Below are 24,502 nucleotides of genomic sequence, written 5' to 3' on the forward strand. Positions count from 1 at the left end.
CCTGTGGGTGAGGGTTTCAGTCCATTTACACAGCTGGTCACTTCATAAAGATGGCTGGTAAAAGCAGGGGCACCTACTGCTTGATGCTGGGAAAAAATGAGGGGATTTTCCGGCATAAATCGTGAACTTACATCAGAGTAATTCTTTCAAAAATCCTGAGGTTTAGGCAGTGAAAATGATTCCTTAGGCAAAATGGCCAGGTGGGAGGGACATATTCTTCCCCTAGCTCACAATGATGAAGTGTACACTAGGTACAAAGTGTGGTTCTAATTAACTTACTTGTATCGTTTCATTTAATTTCCATGAGAACCCTAAGAGATAACTACTGCTACTATAACTACTGTGTTACATAACTACTATATTATTATAATTATAGTATTAAAAATGTAATGCATTTTTACAGATGCAGAATTTGAGACTGATGGGAGAGCGACAACTTGACTAAGGTCACATAGCTAATAACAATCAGAAATGACTTCCCATCCAAGTCTGGATGACTCTGTCTGCTGTTTCTACACATTATGATACATACCCTGTTTGGTAAATGGTTGTCATGAGACTGCATTACATGTGAATTCGTTTTGAAAATTTCCACTATGTCCATCCTGGCAAAGCCACCACTGTGTTTCATCACTCAAAGAATACATTTATTCCAAGTTTCCTATTCGCCAATTACTATGTGAGGCTCTGGGGAACCAAGATTGGAGAGGGAAGAAAGGAGCCCTATTCTCATAGAAGCATTCTGAAGTGAGGACAGGAAAATCAATCAAATAAAACAATAGCTTCTAACAATAGTTTCCTCCACGTTGGGGAACCACAGGTATCATCTGGGTGCTTCACAGAAGCCTCTGCCTGAGTCCACAATGCTGAGAATCCATCATTCTTAAGGTTCATAAAATATTTTATTAAACACTACAGTCACCATGCCAGGTACTAAGATGATATAGTGTCTACAAAAAACAAATGAACAAACAAACCAACATGTGAAAAGAAACTTAGGGTGATGGCATTATAACAGAAATATTAAAGAGGGGGGAAAAAAAGCATGAGTTATGGGAGCAGAGAAATGAGAGTCCTTGATTCCATGGAGTGAGAAATGAAAGCTATTCCTGACAACTAACTTCCAGATTTCATACATTCCTCAGAAAAACTGTGTTTAGTGGAAATGAGAATCAGACCAACCTCCTATTACTATATTGACCACCGGGAACTTGGAAGAGTAGTTTAACTTTCATGCACTCCCATTTCTTTGCAAAATGAGAGAATTAAGTTTATCTTAAATTGGCCTTCAGACTCTGACAAGCCATGATACTAATCAGGAAAGCTGATAAATTTACCATTTACTACTTCTTGATATGATATTTAAAGCTCTAATTTTTTTATATGATAAACTTCCACTCTGCTTACATTAGAAATTTCCCTAGTAACTTGATTTTGATTTCTCAATAAATCAGTTTCTAAGCCAACAGGTTGCTTTAACCTTTATTACTCCATGCTTTGAAAAAAAAAAAAAAACCTACATTTCTTAGCTAATATGTAACAATCACTCTATCAAAGATCAATGAATTAATGAAAATACAAATTTTCATTCCAATCTAAATGGAAATTAAAAGACTTCCATTTTTCTAAACCTATAGAAATTCATAGGAATTATATTAATATTAAAGTTAGGAAAACCTTTTATTCAACTTAGATCACAACTATATACACACAGTTCTGTGTATCAGTCATTTTCAACCAGGGATTATTCTACCTCCGCAGGACATTGGGTTATGTCTGCAGGCATTTTTTTGTTACCACACTGCAAGTGCTACTGTCATCCAGTGAGTGGAGGCCATTGGATGCTGATTAACATCCTACAAGGCACAGGGCAGCCTCTGGAAACAACGACAAAATATTTTACTTTCCAAAATATCAGTAGTGCTGAAGTTAAGAAACCCTGGTTTAGATGGTCCATGAACTTCTAAGAGAGAGCCATTATTCTTGACTATGGAAAGTTTAACAAGTTTCTTCACATTTGTTCTAAGGTGGAAAGTTATTATCTATCAGTCATTCTGTCCTGATAGAGCTCTCCTTCTGTATGCTGAACTTGAACAAATATCACAGTTTTCTGCCCTTCCTACCCCCTTCACAAAGTTCAGGAAATTAATCTGATTGCCACCCCTTCTCCCACGACAGGAAACAGAGAATGAGAGCCTGATCCTTGGGGATGCTTCTAGGATAATCATGGGAATCTTAAGCTGGAAGGGTCTTTCCAACTTCCAGTGTCTTTCCAACTTCAAACCAAGATGAGTCCAGGCAGCCTTACCACCCACAGAGAGGGTATGGAAGTAATCAACTTCCATTCTTAGAGCATAGATAGGTCAGTGGTGAAGAGCAGAGTCTGGAGTTAAAGGTTCTGAGTTCAAATCCTCCCTCTTGTGTTCCCTTTCTGTCTAACCTTAGACACATGATTATACTTAATCTCTTCACCTCAGAGTCATCATCATTAGAAGGAGGATAACAATGGCAAACCTCCCTCTAGAGAGCTATTGTGAAGATTCAATGAACTAATAGACATAAAATGTCTGGCACCCAGTAAGCCTTAAGTACAACTTAGCAAAGCCTTTCCTGCTGGAGCAATTCAGACCATGCCATGGATGTGATTGGGCCTCAGTCATTCATACAAACTTTCCAAGAGTGAGTAGAACCAAAAATAATCTTATTTGTTCCTTAAATTGAATGTTTTAATTTATATCTTCACCTCAAAGAAAATGTATTTCAATGGTCTGTTTAGCCTTGTATTATACATTATATAGTCGTCTACTCTGGGCAAATTATTCAACACAATTAACAAGATAGAAGGTATTTATTTTTTATTTTTTTATTTTTTATTTTTATTTTTATTTTTTGTCTTTTTGCCTTTTCTAGGGCTGCTCCTGCGGCATATGGAGGTTCCCAGGCTAGGGGTCTAATCGGAGCTATAGTCACTGGCCTGCACCAGAGTCACAGCAACATGGGATCCGAGCCACGTCTGCGACCTACACCACAGCTCATGGCAATGCTGGATCCTTAACCCACTGAGCAATGCCAGGGATTGAACCTGCAACCTCGTGGTTCCTAGTCGGATTCGTTAACCACTGAGCCATGACGGGAAATCCAAAAGTATTTTTTTAAACTATTTCTTCTATGGATTTAAAGAGAGATTGTTGGGAATTTTCACCCTTGTTCAAACGGTGTGTAATTCTTTGTGATACCATCATGCTAAAAGGGCATCCTGAATTTAAGTCTCAAATTAATCTGCATTGAGAGGTCCTACATAATTACTTAACATACATCTCTTAGTTAATAAATCTGTTAGACTGATTTGTAGCAGGAGTTATGGTGTCCTTTTGGGGTTTCCTTACAAAATCATAGGATTAGTGAAGCAGATATCACTAACTCCCAGGTGCCTTACACCCAACACTGTGATTTCAAATTCCATTTTCCCCAAAAATGCAAGAGTTAACAAGTTCATCTCAATTAACCATAGGATCAAAGCTTTGCAACAAAAAAATGCAACATTAAGGAGATTATCAACAAATGACCTTATATCATTTAATGAGCCTAATGAGAAAAGATCAGCAAATGAATTCCTCCCCTTTAAAAATAAAAACAAAAGCCCTTAGGTCAACCCATGAAATAGTTTTCTTGTAAAATATTTTGCAAAAAAAATTAAGACTGTATTTCAGTTTGTTAGTCCTTTTACCTCCTCACTGAGCTTCGTGTTACTAAAGCATCATTTACACAATAAACGTCTTACATTAGAATACAACTTTAGCAGTACAGTGTGTTCTCTCCATGAAAATGGTTTAATTAGTGGAGCTTTCCCAATTGCAGGCATTTGTTTTTATTATTGTGGCTGAAACAGATATTATGTTAGTCCTTACTAGCTAGCCCTGCCACATAAATGTAATAGGAGAATATATTTGATCATCCTCTCTAATGGGAAGGCAGTGAGCTTTCAAAGTGTTTGCATGAAGTCAGTGAACCTTTAAGGCAATATAGGAGATTATATATTATTGTCTTAGTTATCAGCTTCCCATTAGGCCAGCTATTGCTCTGGCAGCCATTCTGAGAGGGTTTGTCTATATTTTGTCAGAGAGTTTGGAAACAATCCCAGTAGTTCCAGCCTGTTCTACTGCTATGGAGACCTATTTCAAGAGGGTTAGGTCTTCATCTCTGTGAAGGGGCCATAAGATTGGCTAAGATTAGTGGGTCAGTAAGCAGATAGAAAAGGAGCTAATTAAAAGTCCTTTTTTGATGAGAGAGGTAAGTGATAGCCTTATCTAAAACATCTTTAACCTCCTGTTAGAAGTCCAGGTATATTTAGCCTATAAATTTTTAGGTTCCTGAAATCATCACAAATTTTGATTATGAAATTCTATTATCATGTGCCCTGAGTCCAGATACTTCTGCCTTGTACTTAAAATGTGATTCTGATATATCTGGGCATATCTAGTGAGTTAGCAGGGCTGATCTTCAAGAAATCTATGAAAGGTTCTAGACCTTTCAAGAAAGGGGGGGTTCTCTTATGCTAAAGTGAGACAAAACCACCCAGGAGGACTATGAACTCATAAGGAAATCTTTAGCAGTGGAAGAAGGAGCCACCTTAAATACAGCATGACGTTTGGTCCCTCCTAGATTTATGGTAAGCATACTTATTGCACATAAAAGCTACAATAGTCATCTGATAGACCCCTGCTTGAGCTAGCCCCTCCTAACTTTCTGATCTTATGTTACGCCTTTCCCCTACTCCCATTCTTTAGGCTCTAAACACTTCGTATCTCTAAAGTATCGTACTCAGGCAGATAATGGAGACTTCACTCTTGCTTTTGACATCACCAAAACCACTTTCCTTAGGACTTGCTTGCCCCAACTCCTTTCCTCACTTTTAAGAACACTCCCTAGAAATTCTTAGAAATATCTTCATGTGGAGGAAAAATGATGTTCAAGAATATCATGAGAAATCTGTTACTCCGTAACTCATCCATATGTCCTCCCAGGTAAGAAAAGTCTGGCAGACTGGGGTTGCATTTTGAAAAATGGGGTTGCATTTTTTTTTAATTTTTTTTAAGGTTTCTGACTTAGGACTCTCTCTCTTTCTTCCCTTTCTCCCTCCCTTTCTGTTTATCAGAAAACTATGCCTGAGATTTAGGACTAAAACACTTCTTCTAAGTCCTAATCCCCAAACTTGTTCCCTTAATAAATTATTATACAGAATCATTACATTTTGCAGGTTTAAGGATGGACGTAATAAATTGCATGGACCAAGCTGGGAAAACAGAGAGACCATGAGGTCAAAGTACTTGCTCAGGGTTCCACATCTAGCTGTTGGAACTCAAGCTGACATTCAAAAGTTAGTTCATTTTCACTTTTAGCTTTCAGGATAAAGGAAGGATGAAGAGTGATACTATAGAATTAAGCTGAGTTGATCTATAATTAAAACTCAAGTTATGCCACCCAGTTTAACTACGGTGCTTAACATTCACGACTACCACAAGTGTATCCCATAAATTCCATTTATTTCTTTGGCCCCAGAAATCAATTTGGGAGATGGATGCACCATTTATACACAGAATCCTACTTTTACATTTATCTCAGGACTGGGTGTGAAGGACAGGGTTAAATATAACTATGGGGCATACGCTGAAGGAAACAAATTACATATGATTGTGTGTATCTTACTTTAATATCAACAATAATCTTTCACTTTTAAGCATATTGCATATAAAGTGGGCATTATGAACTCCCTGCATCACAAGCAAACAACTAAAGCTTATCATGTGGCAAATGATGAATGCTTCCACCTCCAATTTACCTTGAGCATAGACAGGATGCATCTCAAAGCTGTGTTAAATATCTATCAACACGTTCCGTGGTCATTGCTATAAAAAGGAGATAATGATGAAGGCAACAAGCTTGTCTTTCTACGGGGTTAGATTTACAGGGAAAAAATAATTATCAAGAGTTTCTGAGAAATTAGATATTCTTGACACTTAGACACTCATTCATTCACTTGCTTGTTCATTCATACAACAAATATATGTAAAAAAAATAATAGTCTATCATATGTCAAATACTTATCCAGGTTCTAATAATAGGATTCAGAGCAAAGTCTCACCTTTTAAAGGAGGAATTTACATAATTCTGGAGAAGTGAAAGAAATGAATTTAAAATATTCTACCTGTTGGTAGTAGGAAACACATTAGAGAGTTAAAAAGAGAACTTGTTTATGGGCGAACAGAGAAGGAAGAGACGTGGCTCTGAGTGTCTGTGTTAATAATGTGTATAGGAAGGTGACATGTGTCAGGGAAGTCCTTTTTAATGATAGGGCACTTCTGCAGAGAAGTGAAGGAAATGAGAGACTGAGCCATGCAGATGTCTAGAAGGAGAATTTCAGGTATGGTGCCCTGCCACACCTTGGCTTTGGCATGTTCAAACAACAGTAAGTGGTTGGTGTAGCTGAAGAATAATGAATGTGGTTCGTGGTGGGGAGTAAAAAAGAAAGATTATTTAGGTTTTGGAAGCTGTGGTCAAAATGCACTACCACCACTGTATAGCAAAAACAAATCTTGCTGTATTCGTGTTCTCCAGAGAAGCTAAACCAATAGAATATATACCTATGATAGTAATATCCATTTAGATTGGATAAACAATGAGGTCCTACTGTGCACCACAGGGAACTATATCCAGTCTCTTGTGATAGAACATGATGGAAGATAGTATAAGAAAAATAATGTGCTGGAGTTCCCTTTGTGGCGCAGCAGAAATGAAACAAATCCAACTAGTAACCATGATGTTGCAGGTTCAATCCTTGGCTTCACTCAGGTTGAGGATCTGGTATTGTCCATTACTGTGAGCTATGGTGTAGGTCACAGACATGGCTTGGATCTGGTATTGTTGTAGCTGTGGTGTAGGCCTGCAGCTATGGTTCTGATTCGACCACTAGCCTGGGAACCTCTATATGCCATGGGTGTAGCCCTAAAAGCAAAAAAAAAGAAAAAGAAAAAGAATGTATGCCTGGGTCACTATGCTGTACAGCAGAAATTTCCACAATATTGTAAATCAACTATATTCTAATCAAAATAAAATAAAATTTCAAAAATATGGTAATATGTTCATGTGCTTGTGAAGGCCAAGAAGCCCCATGATTTGCTGTCTGTGAGCTGGACACTGCCAGGAGGGCCAGTGGTGGGATTCAGTCCGAGTTCAAAGGCCAAGGAACCAGGAGAGCAGGTGTCACAGCTCAAAGAAAAAGGACAAATTCACCCTTCCTCTATCTTTCTGATCTGTTCAGGCTCTCAGTATGCTGGATGATTCCCATCATATTGGTGAGGAGAATCTTTTTTTTCAGTCTACTGATTCAAATTCTAACCTCTGAACACTAATCTTTTCTGGAAACACCCTCACAGACATACCCAGAAATAAGGCTAGTTTGTTTTATTTTGTTTTTTAATAATGCCCAGCCATCTGGACATCTTTTGGTCCAGTCAAGGTGACACATAAAATTCACCATTACTCTTACCAAAGTTTAGAAAAATACAAATATATAGTCTTTATTATATGGGACTTCACAGAACAGTAGCATCATTTTATACCATTTTCTGAAAATAATCAGCAACTCAGTGCTGGAGTTCCCTTTGTGCCACAAAGGGAACTCCAGCACATTATTTTTCTTATACTATCTTCCATCATGTTCTATCACAAGAGACTGGCTATAGTTCCCTGTAGTGCACAGTAGGACCTCATTGTTTAACCAATTTAAATGGATATTACTATCATAGGTATATATTCTATTGGTTTAGCTTCTCTGGAGAACACAGATGCAGCAATTTTTTAATAAGTTGCTTTTATTGAAATATATTCTTGAATAGAATTTCCTTGCTTTGAATCATTTCTCTCTGTCTGGCTTAGTTTATTTATTTAAATTTCTATCCCTCAGTTGCCAAATTTACAGCATAGTGATTATAACAGAAACTAACAGCAATTGCATGAGCATAAATGAAAATATTTATGTGTGCATACCAAACTAAATGTTAGAAGTCAAATTTAAAATCATGTATTAAAGAGGTTAGGTTTATTCAGGAAATGTAAGATTAGGTAATACTGTAAAATCAATCAACATGATTCATTACATCATCAGAAAAATAAAGAAAAATTATGTAGTCATCTCCATATTTTCAGAAAAAGCAATCGACCCCCATTAATTAAAAAATAAAACAAGGAATAAAAAGACATAAAAGGAATTTTCTTAGTCTGATAAACTATAAAATGAAAAAAAAACTTAGGGCTATCACTACAGATAAAACAAGACTTTTCGTTATCATTATATAGAAGGAAAATTGTACTGGAGGCCCTATATATTTCAAAAAGTGAAATTTAAAAATGAAAATGATAACCAGAAAGGAAAACATTAAAGGGTTAAGATTTTCATATGGCATAATTGAAGACATAGATAATTCAGAAATTCAGTTAATAATTAAATGCAGAAAATTATAAGATAAAAGATCATATATACCTATTCCTATATAGTAGTAAAGCAATTAAAGTTTTTAAAAGGTAACTTTTACTGTAGCTTAAAAAAATCAAATACCTAAGGGTGTTGTCTAACTAACAACATATGTACTTCTGGACAGAAAACTATAAAACTCTATTGAAGGAAATTAGGGTAGACTTAAATAAACAGAGGAACATGCTATGTGCACAGATTGGAAGACAAAATATTATAAAAATGTTGATTCTCAACAGATTGTTTTACACATTCATTGTACTCCATTCAATTCCAATCTCCATAGGAATTTTGGTGGCAATTGACAAGTGAATTTGAAAATATTTATGGAAAACTGAAAGACAACAACATAGTAAAGACCAACATTTTGGAGATGTGCTACTAAATATTCAAATGTCTTAATTAAAGTCCTATAACCATATTTTCTCCATTCCCTGCATAGTCATGTATTTTACCACAAAGATGCCAAAGTAATGCAGTGGAGGAAAGAATGCTCTTTTTAACAAATGATGCTGAATCAAATGGGTATTAACAAAGGAAAAGTAAATGGCTTGATGATAAACCCACAGCAAATATAATACTCAATGGATAAAAGCTGAAAGCTTTCCCACTAAAATATGTATAAGACATGGAATCCCAATCTTGACACTGTTATTCAACTAGTACTGGAATTCTAGCCACAGCAATCAGACAAACAAAAGAAATAAAAGGCATCCAAATAGGAAGAGAAAAGGTCACCATATGCAGATGACATGATACTATATATATAGAAAAACCTAAAGACTCAACCTAAAAACTACTTGAACTGCTCAACAAATTCAGCAAAGTAGCAGAGTATAAGATTAACATTCAGAAATCAGTCGAATTTCTTTATACAAACAATGAAATATTAGAAAAGGAATAAAAAAATATAATACCTTTTAAAATTGCACCCCAAAAATTCAAATACCTGGAAATACACCTGACCAAAGAGGTAAAGGACTTATATGCTGAGAACTATAAAACATTAATCAAGGAAATTAAAGAGGATGTAAAGAAATGGAAAGATAGTCCATGTTCCTGGGTTGGAAAAATTAATATTGTAAAAATAGCCATACTACCCAAAGCAATCTACAGATTCAATGCAATCCCTATCAAATTGCCATGACATTTTTCACAGAACTACAACAAACAATCCAAAAATGTAGATGGAACCACAAAAGACCCAGAATTGCCAAAGTAATCCTGGGAAACAAAAACCAAGCAGGAGGCATAACTCTCCCAGACTTCAGACAATATTACAAAGCCACAGTCATCAAGACAGTGTGGTACTGGTACCAAAACAGACAGACAGACCAATGGAACAGAATAGAGAACCCAGAAATAAACCCAGACATTTATGGTCACTTAATCTTTGACAAAGGAGGCAAGAACATAAAATGGGGAACAGACAGTCTATTCAGCAAGCATTGCTGGGAAACCTGGACAGCTGCATGCAAAGCAATGAAACTAGAACACACCCTCACGCCATGCACAAAAATGAACTCAAAATTGCTGAAAGACTTAACTATAAGACAAGACACCATCAAACTCCTGGAAGAGAACACAGGCAACACATTCTCTGACATCAACCTTACAAATGTTTTCTCAGGTCAGTCTCCCAAAGCAACAGAAATAAAAGCAAACATAAACCAATGGAACCAAATCAAACTGACCAGCTTTTGCACAGCAAAGGAAACCAAAAAGAAAACCAAAAGACAACTTACAGGGCGGGAGAAAATAGTTTCAAATGATGCAACTGACAAGGGCTTACTCTCAAAAATATACAAGCAACTTATACAACTCAACAGCAAAAAAGCCAACAGCCCAATGGAAAAATGGGCAAAACACCTGAATAGACATTTCTCCAAGGATGATGTACAGATGGCCAACAAGCACACGAAAAAATGCTCGACATCCCTGATTATTAGAGAAATGCAAATCAAAACTACCACAAGATACCACCTCATGCCAGTCAGAATGGCCATCATGAATAAGTCCACAAATAACAAATGCTACCAGGGGTGTGGAGAAAAGGGAACCCTCTTGCACTGTTGGTGGGAATGTAAGCTGGTACAACCACTATGGAGAACAGTGTGGAGGTATCTTAGAAAACTATACATAGAACTACCATTTGACCCAGCAATCCCACTCTTGGGCATATATCCAGACAAAACTTTCCTTAAAAAAGACACATGCACCTGCATGTTCACTGCAGCATTAGTTACAATAGCCAAGACATGGGAACAACCCAAATGTCCATGACAGATGATTGGATTAGGAAGAAGTGGTGTATGTCTACACAATGGAATACTACTCGGCCCTAAAGAAGAACAAAATAATGCCATTTGCAGCCACATGGATGGAACTAGAGGCTCTCATCCTGAGTGAAGTAAGTCAGAACGAGGAAGACAAATACCATATGCTATCACTTAAATCTGGAATCTAATAATATGGCACAAATGAACCTTTCCACAGAAATGAAAATCATGGACTTAGAGAATAGACTCATGGTTGCCAACGGGGAGAGGGAGGGATTTGGATGGATTGGGAGTTTGTGGTTAATAGATGCAAATTATTGCCTTTGGAATGGATTAGCAATGAGATCCTGCTGTGTAGCACTGGAACTATCTCTGGTCACTTATGACAGAGCATGATAATGTGGAGAAAAAGAATCTATACATGTATGTGTAACTGGGTCTCCATGCTGTACAGTAGAAAAAAAATTCTATTGAGGAAATAACAATTAAAAAAAGATAAAAAAAAATAAAGGAAAAGTATGCATTTCGGTGCCTATTTAAACCACATATAAAAATCCATTCCAGATATATTGTAGATCTAAATTTGAATAATAAAACAAAAAAACAAAAAATTTTGAATAATAAAACAATAAAATTTTAAAATTTTATACGATAAAAAAGAAAAATGTCTTCATGATTACGAGATGGTATTTAGAAGGCAAAGTAGAGCAATAGTCCCTTTTTTTTTTTGGCTGCGTATTCTTACAGAAAGAAGCTACCAGGCCAGGGGCAGAATCTGATATGAGCTACAGCTGTGGAAACACTGGACCGTTTATCTTACTGCACTGGGCTGGGAATTTAACCCACATCTCTGCAGTGACCCAAGCTACTGCAGTTGGATTCTTAACCCACTATACCATAGCAGGAACCCCCATGTTTCTTATACTCTGAAGCCGGTGCAGGGAACAGAGATTAGGATAATTCATGAATATTGTCACTTATCTGCCGGCTCATTGAGTTTTTACAGGGCAGCAGTCTGGGCTTCAGTTTCTTCTGGTCCCACCAGATAGCCTCCACCAACTTCTTAGAAGCATGAACCAAGTACACGAGCAGCTCCTTACCAAACCATAGAAAACTCCAAAGAAAACCTATACAATTGCCTTCACCTATGAAAATAATGAACTGAAAGCAAGCAACATATTCTTGGAAGGATTTCAGAGATAAATTCTATCAACAAGGTTTTGAAACAGGCAGTGTGATGATCTTTCTACATCCTCAATTCAACTTGCCTCTTTAGCCTGCACAGAAGACAGATGGGACTTAGAAGATGACAGTGCATTATTGTAAATTTAATCAGGTGGTGAAATTCAATTGCAGCTGCTGGTCCGGATGTAGGGTCCTTACTGGAACAAATCAACACATCCCCAGCATCTGACAAATGCTTCCTCCTTCTCTCTCCACACCCCACACACTCCCTGTCAGTAAAGACTATCAGAAATCATTTCCTTTCCCCTAGAAGAGCCAGCAATGCGGGACCACATTAAATCTCCAGCCCCATGCCATAATCTAGTCTACAAGGACTTCTATGGCATCTTCATTCCACATGACATCATTACATTGATAATTCATTAAACTTATGGTTTTATGCTGATTAGACCAGTCAGCAGGAAGCAGTAACTATTCTAAACTTGTTTAGGGTTCATGCATGAAGAGGAAGGGAAAGAAGTCCCCCCAAAATTCAGGAATCTGTCACCTAATGAAACTTCTAGGAGTAGAGGCATGATAAGATACTATATCCAAAGTAAAAGACTACTGCTACATCTTACTTTTATTTTTAAAAGAGAAATAAAATGTCTAGTGTGCCATTTAGATTTTGCAGAAGCTTAAACCTCATTTGGACATGCTACTCTGACCAGATATGAGCAAGGCTCAGGGAAAAAAACAAACAAACAAAAAACACTCTTCATCTGCCTGACCCATTGGACCATATGACCTCACATGTTCTCATGGAGTTTGACATGTCTATAGCAGATCAGGATGTTTTACAGAGACTTTGACAATATCTTACAAATAGATCACAGTACAGACATTTAAGATTTTGGATCAAAACTATGCATTCTTCTGCAAATAACTAATATTATTTTAAGAAATAAGTTCAGGCTTATTACTAGGGCCAAGCAAAGAATGAATACTTCATCACTGACCCCCAGATTATCAAAAAACCTTAGCTTCTCACCGAAGTATGTGTGATCTGACCATTAAACCATAACACGAGCAGCACTGCAGCACTTCATTGTTGAATGGAAGCCATACGTACAAAATTGAACTCAGTCTTATCCTAAAGGCGAATATATGTTGTAGGGACAAGTGGCCTTCATGCCCACAGGCCACTTTCATTCTTCATTGACTTGCTCTTCTCAACCCTCTCTCATGGCCATGTGGAGATTTTCCTATAAACATTCGATGAGGGGGGAGGGGAATGGCCCTTTTTAGAGATGGGGTGCCAGTGCAGTCTCAATCTGGAGTGGCCTTAGAGAAAGATGATGAAGGGAAACCATCCAGTAGGCAAATCTGGAGCTGTGTACCTGGTTGTTGGCTTTGCCTAGAAGGAGAAATAGATAACCAGATAACAAGAGGTATGAATCTATACTACTTAATGGACAGTGGCTAATGATTAAATAGTTAAGAAATTGACTATTGGAAAATTGGTTCTGTCAGTGAGCACAGGTTGTAAAGATATTTATTCCTCATGTGAACACTTAGTGAAGACTGACCTCAAAACAAGGGGACTTTGGGAGTTCCTGTTGTTGTTCAGAGGAAATGAACCCGACTAGTATCTATGAGGATGTGGGTTTGATTTCTGGCCCTGCTCAGTGGGTTAAGAATACAGTGTTGCCATAAGCTGTAGTATAGGTGGCAGATGTGGCTCAGATCCCATAAGTCGCTGTAGCTGTGGTGTAGGCCGTCACCTACAGCTCAGATTTGATCCCTAGTCTGAGAACTTCTGCATGCTGCAGGTGAGGCCCTAAAAAGCAAAAAAAAAAAAAAAAAAAGGAGAGAGAGAGATAATTTATTTATCATCTAGACACGATGACACATTCTCTGGAGGTCAGTGAGGCAGACTGTTCCCAGATATTGCTGTCCTTGTCCAATGGGTGCATGAACAAAGTGGCTATGATTTCGGGGCAGAGTTTACACATGGGCTCAAAAACATAAACTACAACCTACCAAGCCCAATCTGGCTAAAGCCACTACTGAATATACAACCCACCACCAGCAGAAATCAATGCTGATCCTCCAAATATTGCACCATTCAGTGACTTACAAATTGAATACACTGGACCAGTCCATACTGTAAGGATTAGCACTTTGTTCTTACTAGAATAGATTCTTACTATGAATATGAATCAGCCCTTTTTTTGCCTATAATGCTTCTGCCCAAATCATCATTGAAGGATTTAGAGAAATACTTATTCATCATCATGTTATTCCACACATCTTTTGGTAAAAGGCCACAGTCTCATACTTATACAATTCACTGATCTTACCATGTTCCCCAGAATCCTGAAGCAGCTGTATTAATAAAACAGTGAAATGGCTTTTTGAAGACTCGATTATGGCTTTAGGTGGATAAGAACACTGCATCTCATGGGGCTGAAATAATGTCTTCCAGGATGCCGTATGTACTCTAAATCAACAACCTGTATACAGCACCATTTCTCCCAGCCAAAATTCACTGGTCCAGGAATCATTGATTGAAAATGGGAGGGACCCTTCTCACTATTAGCTCTGATTATACTCTAGCAAAATTTTACTTCCCTCAACAAAGTTTTGGACTCTGATGGTCTCTAGCTTAGCTAGCGATATTCCATATCTGTGTTGTCTGGTGTAGTAGCTACTGGCCCCACATGATTTTTGAACTCTTGCAATTGCAGTCTAATGGATTTTAAATTTTAATAATTTTATGTAAGTTCAATTTAATGAAAACAACCGTAAGTGACTAGAGTCTGTAATATTTAGCTAATGTATAACACAATTTCTAAAGTTACCAAAAGGTGATTACTTACACTAGGGGACATGTAATTGTTCCACTAAACTGAAAGTCAGTTTGATAGCTGGTGACTTTAAGTTCTATGACAAGGATTCAATAGCTACTATGCTATTGGTGTATATTGATCCTGAATCTCAATAGCAAATTATACTATTACTGCATGATGTAGATAAAGAAGTATGTTTGAAATTTAGAATATTCTTTGGGTGCCTCTTAATACTTATATGTACTCTCATTAAAATCAACCCAATACAGGCAAGACTGTGAATAGCCCAGATCCTTCAGAAATATAAGCTTGAAGAGTGCCCATTGTGGCTCAGCAGTAATGAACCTGACCAGTACTCACAAAAACGTAGGTTCGATTACTCAGTGGATTAAGGATCCAGTATTCCTGTGGATGTGGTGTAGACTGGCATCTGCAGCTCCTAGCTTGGGAATTTCCATATGCTGTGGGTGTGGCCCTAAAGAGAAAAAGAAATAAAAGCCTGAGTCACCACACCAATCAAGGAATTTTGACCAGCTGAGTGCCTGCTGAGTTTAAATAAAATAAAATGGAGTTGAAAGATACCAGTGACAACTATGTAGCTAGGTGTGGAAATGAAGACAATAATACTTATGTATCTTCCTTCTTTATTTTGATGTGACTCCATTTGTATAAATATATTTTTTCTTTTATTTCTTTCTGTCTTTCTTGGTCTTTTTTGTTTGTTTGTTTGTTTGTTTGTTTGTTTGTTTTCTTTTAGGTCTTTTTAGGGCTGTACTGTGGCATATGGAGGTTCCCAGGCTAAGGTTTGAATTGGAACTTTAGCTGCTGGCCTACATCACAGCCTCACAGCAATGCAGGCTCCAAGCCACATCTGCAACCTACACCACAGCTAATGGCAGCACCAGATCCTTAACCCACGGATCAAGGGCAGGGATTGAACCTGCATCCTCATGGAAGCTAGTCAGATTCATTTCTGCTGAGCTACCATGGGAACACCTATTTGTATAAATATTAACCAACAATTTTTCTTTTTTCTTCCCCATTTCTCTACCACCTAACATAAGATTATTCATAGACACTGAACATATATGTCAGTATTTAGATTCAGGATTTTGAAATCACACAGGAGGATGATTCTCTTTAGTATAGAAAGATAGCATATTTTGAGTTGCATAAGAATAGTTGTATCATGTTAAATAGAAATGCGATTTTGCTTCTTTTTTTTAAGTGGAAGATAGAAAATGTGTGTACAGATGTCAATGAGACAAGAGCTGGAATAAGGTGGCTTTGTCCTTCATCTACTCAACTAAGCTGAAACTACATTTCAAAAAAGTCCTCTCTCCACATGATTCTTTGTTAACATTGACCAGAAAAGGCATTTGAAGTAACATTTGAAAGGCAGAAGTAAAGCAGGAGCCATATTTCTCCTGCTCTGAGGGTCAGTGCAGAAAGTCAGGTATAGTGGCAGTTACTGCAGTGGTCACTCACAGCTTGAAAGCTCTTAGTTTCTCTCTTCCTTCAGCTTTTCCAGGGTCTGTATCAAGAATGTGCGCTGCTCCATAGCAAATAATACTAGCTGTTTCTTCAAAATACATTAGCCCTTTAACAGATATATGATGTGTAAATATTTTCTGCCATTCCATAGCTTGCCTTACTTTTGGTGATAGATTCCATTGCTGGGCAGAAGATTTTGAGATCAATGTAGTCTCCTGTGTTTCTTTTGTTTTTTCTGGCTTTGCTTTTGATGTCAAAACAACAACAATAACAAAAAATCATGATAAAAATCAATGTCAAACCAATAAGTAATATGAATCAATAGTATCATCCTGGTATAACCCAAAGGGAATAAAAAAAGGATATTGAAGATATATGAGCATCCTCATTTTTATTCAGCATTTTTCACAATAGTCAAGATACGGAAGCAACCTAAGTGTTCATCAGGGGATAAATGGGTAAAGAAGTGGTATATGTATGCAATAGAATGCTATTCTGTCATGGGAAGAAAAGGAAATCCTGCTGTTTGTGATGACATGGATGGAATTAGAGGGTGATATACTAAGTGAAATAAGCCATACAGAAAAAGATAAAATATCTCATTTTAAAACTTATATGTGAAATCCAATAAAAAGGGTAAAACTTATAGGAATAGGGAATAGAAAAGTTGTTGCCAATGTCTGGTTGAGGGGGTGGTGGTGGGGACATGGAGGAAATAGGAAGAAGTAGGTAAAAACACAAAGACTTTTAGACGGAAGATGATAAAGTCTGAAGATCTAATGCACAACATGGTGATTTTAGTTGAGAACATGGTATCGCTCAAATGAAATTTGCTAAGAGAGGGTGAACTTAAAAGTTAAATAGTAATAATAGCATTAACAACAACAATAATAAATATTTATCTCAGTCTGTGAAGTTATCAGTGATATCACTCATGCTTAGAAGAAGAGTTTAATAAATATTACCCAACATGATTTTTACAAAATGAGTAATTGGAATTGAAATAATCCAGGTAGGCATTATTACTTTTGAGAAGAGTGATCATTTTACAGAAGAGAAAAAGTTAGATCTAAACCCATAGCGTCAGAGGCACAGTGCCCACAGTTTATATAATACTGTCCCCTCACTTTCTACTTTGAAAGGGTATTTTACAACAAATACAGGGACAGAGCAACTGGAGATTTGTGCAGGAGAGTGTTTTCAGCAACAGTTCTCTGTATTTTCCTCACCACCGCTCTTTAAATTTTCTTTTAAAATTTATTCTCTGTGAAGCCATCTGGTCCTGGACTTTTATTTGAAGGGAGTGATTTTATGACCTCTTCAATTTCATTTCTAGTGATCGGTCTGTTCAGTTGGTCTGTTTCTACTTGATTCAGTTTTGGCAGGCTGTAAGATTCTAGAAAATTGTCCATTTCTTCCAGATTGTCAAACTTGTTGCCGTATAGTTGTTCATAGTATTCTCTTATGGTTTTTGTATTTCTGCTGTGTCCGTTGTGATTTCTCCTTTTTCATTTATAATTTTGGTTATTTGGGTTCTTTCTCTCCTCTTTTTAGTGAGTCTGGCCAGGGGTTTGTGTGGCTTTACAGGTGAATTTTATCAAACATATAAAGAGGAATTGGTGCCCATCCTCCTTAAACTCTTTCAAAAGGTTGAAGAAGAAGGAATACTCCCAAAGACATTCTATGATGCCTCCATCACCCTCATTCCAAAACCAGACAGAGATACCACCAAAAAAGAAAACTATCGCCCAATATCATTGATGAATATAGATGCAAAAATTCTCAACAAAATCTTAGCCAACCGAATCCAACAACATACCAAAAAAATTATACACCATGACCAGGTTGGGTTCATCCCAGGTTCACAAGGATGGTTCAACATACGCAAATCAATCAGCATCATACACCACATTAACAAAAGAAAAGTCAAAAATCATATGATCATCTCAATAGACGCAGAAAAAGCATTTGACAAAGTCCAACATCCATTCATGATCAAGACCCTCGCCAAAGTGGGTATAGAGGGGACATTCCCGTACATAATCAAAGCCATTTATGATAAACCCACAGCAAATATAATCCTCAATGGGGAAAAACTGAAAGCCTTCTCACTCAAATCGGGAACAAGACAGGGATGCCCACTCTCACCACTGCTCTTCAACATAGTTTTGGAAGTCCTAGCCACAGCAATTAGACAAACAAAAGAAATAAAAGGCATCCATATAGGAAGAGAAGAGATAAAACTGTCACTGTATGCAGATGACATGATACTATGCACAGAAAACCCTAAGGACTCAACCCAAAAACTACTTGACCTGATTAATAAATTCAGCAAAGTAGCAGGATATAAGATTAACATTCAGAAGTCAGTTGCATTTCTGTATACCAGCAATGAAATATTAGAAAAGGAATACAAAAATACGATACCTTTTAAAATTGCACCTCACAAAATCAAATACCTCGGAATACACCTGACCAAGGAGGTAAAGGACCTATATGCCGAGAACTACAAAACTTTAATCAAAGAAATCAAAGAAGATGTAAAGAAATGGAAAGATATTCCATGTTCCTGGATTGGGAAAATCAATATTGTAAAAATGGCCATACTACCCAAAGCAATCTACAGATTCAATGCAATCCCTATCAAATTACCCTTGACATTTTTCACAGAACTAGAACAAACAATCCAAAAATTTAGATGGAGCAACAAAAGACCCAGAATTGCCAAAGCAATCCTGAGAAACAAAAACCAAGCAGGAGGCATAACTCTCCCAGACTTCAAGAAATACGACAAAGCCACAGTCATCAAAACACTGTGGTACTGGTATCAAAACAGACAGACAGACCAATGGAACAGAATAGAGAACCCAGAAATAAACCGTGACACCTATGGTCAATTCATCTTTGACAAGGGAGGCCAGAACATCAAATGGGAAAAAGAAAGTCTATTCAGCAAGCATTGCTGGGAAACCTGGACAGCTGCATGCAAAGCAATGAAACTAGAACACACCCTCACACCATGCACACAAATAAACTCCAAATGGCTGAAAGACTTAAATATATGACAGGACACCATCAAACTCCTAGAAGAAAACATAGGCAAAACACTCTCTGACATCAACATCATGAATATTTTCTCAGGTCAGTCTCCCAAAGCAATAGAAATCAGAGCAAAAATAAACCCATGGGACCTCATCAAACTGAAAAGCTTTTGCACAGCAAAGGAAATCCAAAAGAAAACAAAAAGACAACTTACAGAATGGGAGAAAATAGTTTCAAATGATGCAACGGACAAGGGCTTAATCTCTAAAATATATAAACAACTTATACAACCCAACAGCAAAAAGGCCAATGAAGCAATGGAAAAATGGGCAAAAGACCTGAATAGACATTTCTCCAAAGAAGATATACAAATGGCCAGCGAACACATGAGAAAATGCTCAACATCGCTGATTATAAGAGAAATGCAAATCAAAACTACCATGAGATATCACCTCACACCAGTCAGAATGGCCATCATTAATAAATCCACAAATAACAAGTGCTGGAGGGGCTGTGGAGAAAAGGGAACCCTCCTGCACTGTTGTTGGGAATGTCAACTGGTACAGCCATTATGGAGAACAGTTTGGAGATACCTTAGAAATCTATGCATAGAACTTCCATATGACCCCGCAATCCCACTCTTGGGCATCTATCCGGACAAAACTCTACTTAAAAGAGGCACGTGCACCCGCATGTTCATTGCAGCCCTATTCACAATAGCCAAGATATGGAAACAACCCAAATGTCCATCGACAGATGATTGGATTCAGAAGAGGTGGTATATATACACAATGGAATACTACTCAGCCATAAAAAAGAATGACATCATGCCATTTGCAGCCACATGGATGGAACTAGAGACTCTCATCCTGAGTGAAATGAGCCAGAAAGACAAAGACAAATACCATATGATATCACTTATAACTGGAATCTAATATCCAGCACAAATGAACATCTCCTCAGAAAAGAAAATCATGGACTTGAAGAAGAGACTTGTGGCTGCCTGATGGGAGGGGGAGGGGGAGGGGGAGGGGGAGGGAGTGGGAGGGATTGGGAGCTTGGGCTTATCAGACACAACATAGAATAGATTTACAAGGAGATCCTGCTGAATAGCATTGAGAACTTTGTCTAGATACTCATGTTGCAACAGAAGAAAGGCTGGGGGGAAAATGTAATTGTAATGTATACATGTAAGGATAACCTGACCCCCTTGCTGTACAGTGGGAAAATAAAAAAAATATATATATAAAAATAAAAAAAATATCATAAGCAATAGTTTCCTGCAAAAAAAAAATTTATTCTCTGAATGATCTCATTAGTATGTAAGCCACACAAGGACAGTTACCTCCTCTGTTTATTTTTTCCCAGTACTAAGAGCAATAACTGGCACACAGTAGCTTTCCGCTAAATGAGTGTTAGGTAAAGAGTCACAGGAAGCTTGAATGTCCATGAATTGGGCATAAAGAGAGCATGTGGCACGTGGGTGAGCCATTTTTGTCACATGTGGCATTCAGGGCTGACCTATGCCCTAGTTCCTTTCTTGTAGAAAGTCATTCCACCATAATTAAATTTTTGTTCTGTGGAGTTATAAGGGTGATTTTTTCGAGGTCGCCAATTTCTGAATACTTGACACTTCTGATACAATTGCCCTTGCACTTTTCTTAATGAAATGACAACAGCACAAATCCTCTTCAAATTGAAGTGGAAAATGAAGGTGAATAGATAAATAACTAATGAAGGGACTCCAGTCCAACTAATTACGGTCACAGTATCAGAAAGTTCATGTTAGTAAGGCGTGTGTGTCTTTTGCTTTGCATTTATTTATCATCTAGAAAATGGTGACAGTAAATCCTTTTGTCATTTAAAAACTCTCTAATAATCAATGATACATAACCACTATAAATAATTTAAATTCTATCAGGTAAAAAAAACAAAGGTTTAACTGAGTTTTGCAAACTAGGCTTGGGGCACTTAGACATCCCCACAGCAGATGGGAACTGTCAAAGCCCATAAACATTTAAAATGGTAAGACGTGACTTTCAGATGACAGAAACCAGAAGAATCCATGCAAATCAATGAGCCCAACACACCTTATTTAAAGAGAGTGTTTGACAGTTAAAAGATAGCGTTAAAGCTGTACCTTTGGAATATCTCAGGTTTTAATTAGTTAAATGTCACCATTTCCTAAATGGAAAATTTCCCATAGATAAGCCTTTTAAAAAATCTATTAAAAAACAAGATTTTCTTTCTACTCATTTTGGTGCTAATTCTTTGCCAAATTATATGTTTTTTTTTCCATCATTCAAAATTTCATGTCAACAATACCCAATCATAGATTAAGGCAATTAAAAAATCTCCCTAATATATCTGGTCAACTTAATTTTGAGAAAATCCATTTGAGATGGGTTTTGATTGCTATGTGCTTCTAGCTATAAGGATCTTGTAAGTTAAGATGGCAGTGCCTCTAAAGTTTCTTTATATAAGGAGCAGGAACATATTAGGAATTAGCAGCTCAGGGCATATGACAATGTAATTTGCATAGCAAGCATACTGCTTTTACTTACTTTGCATGTCCATTTGTTGCTGCTGTTGATAGATGCAGATAAAGCCTTAGGATAAGCGACAACTCAACCATTACCTACTGTTACTCATGAGACCTCAGTTGAAACATGGATAGTAAAATAACTGACACATACATGACACTTCATCATTTAAAAAAATACTTTCATATGCACGGCCTAATTTGTTCCTGAAGTTAAACTAATGAGGAGTGTATTTTTTTTTCTGCACCCACAGCATATAAAAGTTCAGGGCCAGGAATCAAATCCAAGCCACAGCTGCAACCTATGCCACAGGTGAGGCAACACCAGATTCTTAATCCACTGTGCCACAGTAGGAGATCCTAAGGAGGGTATTTGTATTGGCCCAATTTAGAACTGAATAAACTGCAGATCAGGGAGTTTGAGTAACACATTCACAGCAAACATGGGACCCAAGAGCCAGACGCTTTTACCACCAAATCTCCTTGTCTTTCCCACATACCATATTGGGGGAGAATGAAATTCATCTTCAGAAATATAGTGTTCAAAGGAAATCTGCATGATATCCATCATTACATATTCAGTGTAGACCTTCTTTATATTAGGACCTGGCAATGAAGTGGAGAATAAAAAAAGTTAATTTCTCTCCACGATCCAGGGGTACAGGTGATTCCTCGATGTGATTTCTAGAGGAATTGGGATGTTTCATCCTAGACTTCATGTATGAGTGAGAGTTGCTTAGGAGAACAGGAAGTTCCACAGGCAAGAGTGTGCACAAAGGAATTGAAATAAATCCAGTTTAATTGGAAACATTTTGAGGAGCTAGAGAGACAAGGCGGATAGGACAAGTGGAGCAAACAAGGGCCAGACCAAGAAGGACTACATAAATCATTTTTTAAAGTTTAGATATTATTCAAAGAGCAATGGGGAGCATTTAAAGAAGTTTAAGTATTTCATAAGTGTTGAAAACACATTTCAAACTTTATAAAATCCTAAATATAAGGCAAGGTCTATTTTGGAGTATGTTAGATCTTTTTTTTTTTTTGGATACTTGCCAATGAGTAAAATTGCAAATGGCCAGATGGACTTTAGAAGGAATAAGATTTCTGCTCCAGGTCAATGTAACTTTTATTCTTGAGGTAAACAAATATGTACAGACAAAATTGGCCCTAAGGAGAATTAATAATATAAAAACCCACATGTTTTTAATAGGGTAGCTGACCTATTCCAACTTGGGATAGGCTTTTGTTTTTTTTTTACTCTGCTTGGTTCTATAGACTAAATGGAATTGGTTGTTTAAAATAACTTTAAATAATCTCCCATACCTGAGCAAGATCCCCTGGGCCATTAGAAGATGAGCTATTTGCATGCCAAACTGCAAGGTTCAGCATATGCTACCTAGCATTTGCATAAATAAAATCTTAAGAAAGCATTTTCAATGAGTTGCCTTTTATATTTGTCTTTCATCCACAATACCTAATTTGTGTTTCCTTCATGAATAGATTGCCTTCTTGTACATTGTCCTAAAGTAATATTTCATTTGTAATTTTTCCTTATGCAAACAATACATATTTAGTGTTAAAAACAAAAATAAGCAAAAAGAAAAAGATTGAAATATCTTATCATAGGTAATTATTTCCTTTTGTTGATTGTTTTATGAAAGTGAATTCATATCCTGTTCCTGATTTTTAGTGGTTACTAATTTATTCCCACTTAACCACATTTTTAACAGGATTATTCACCTAAATATATTTTAATGAGTGTTGCATTCCATCTTACGAATAAAAATGTCTTAACCAATCCCATATTGCTGGACATTTAAGTTTCTTTTTTTAAAATTGTAAGTAACATTTTAACTTATGAATTATGATTAAATAACATCTAACGTCATGGTAAGAATAAAAACACACTAGCCATTGAATATATTTATGAGCCCTAAACTTATTCCATACTAATATGATCAGAGCAAACGAATATCTTTTGGTTGTGCACCAGCCTCCATAGAATGATTACTATCAGATATTTAATTATTTTTAAGAAATGTATTTGTCCATACTCTGAGGTCCTTGAACTCCAGGGCAAACCTCTGTCAGTCTGTTTGAATTTCCATGGTTGCCATAAACAATCAGTGCAAGCAAAGTAACTTTTTAACTTTGCTTATGGGGCTAAATAAAAAGACTTAAGAATGAACTGCTTTTTAATATAGTCACTTACTTTCCAGCATCGAACGTCTTCAGCTTCAAGACGGATTAAAAAAAAAAATTCCCCAAAAGACAAGCCTGAAACCGCAGCTAGAGGAGTAAACAAGCAGTTGGAATTTGATCTAAATGGACGTCCTCAGTCTTGGCCAGTGTCTACATGAGCCTCTCCCAGTGGAGAAACTCGGCCAATGGTCACAATGAAACATGTGCAGGCCTTTGTTATGATCCAGAAATACTGGATTCCCACCTGCAAAGTTAAAAAGGGTTGAGTCTCAGTGACTGTGATCAGATATAGTATCCACATTTAGAATCTGGTCTCTGAAATGAGACCACCTGCATTTGAATCAGAGCCCCCCCCCCCCCACTTCCTAACTATTTGAGTTTAAGCAGTTCTTTGTGC

The 24,502-nt window shown here is 37.1% G+C and overlaps 1 long non-coding RNA gene across 1 annotated transcript in view; it reads right to left on the minus strand.

Annotated features, from left to right (window-relative positions):
* The window catches only part of LOC125122288 (uncharacterized), a 28,638-nt gene extending 4,478 nt beyond the window's left edge, over nucleotides 1-24,160 (minus strand). The window contains exons 1-2 of the long non-coding RNA XR_007133756.1: nucleotides 24,116-24,160; nucleotides 22,404-22,509 (exon numbers count right to left, since the gene is read on the minus strand). This is a non-coding gene — a long non-coding RNA (uncharacterized LOC125122288). The remainder of the gene's footprint in view (nucleotides 1-22,403; nucleotides 22,510-24,115) is intronic.
* Nucleotides 24,161-24,502: the final 342 nt, after the last annotated feature.

Source organism: Phacochoerus africanus, chromosome 3, assembly GCF_016906955.1.
Source record: "Phacochoerus africanus isolate WHEZ1 chromosome 3, ROS_Pafr_v1, whole genome shotgun sequence".
Classification (NCBI taxonomy): domain Eukaryota; kingdom Metazoa; phylum Chordata; class Mammalia; order Artiodactyla; family Suidae; genus Phacochoerus; species Phacochoerus africanus.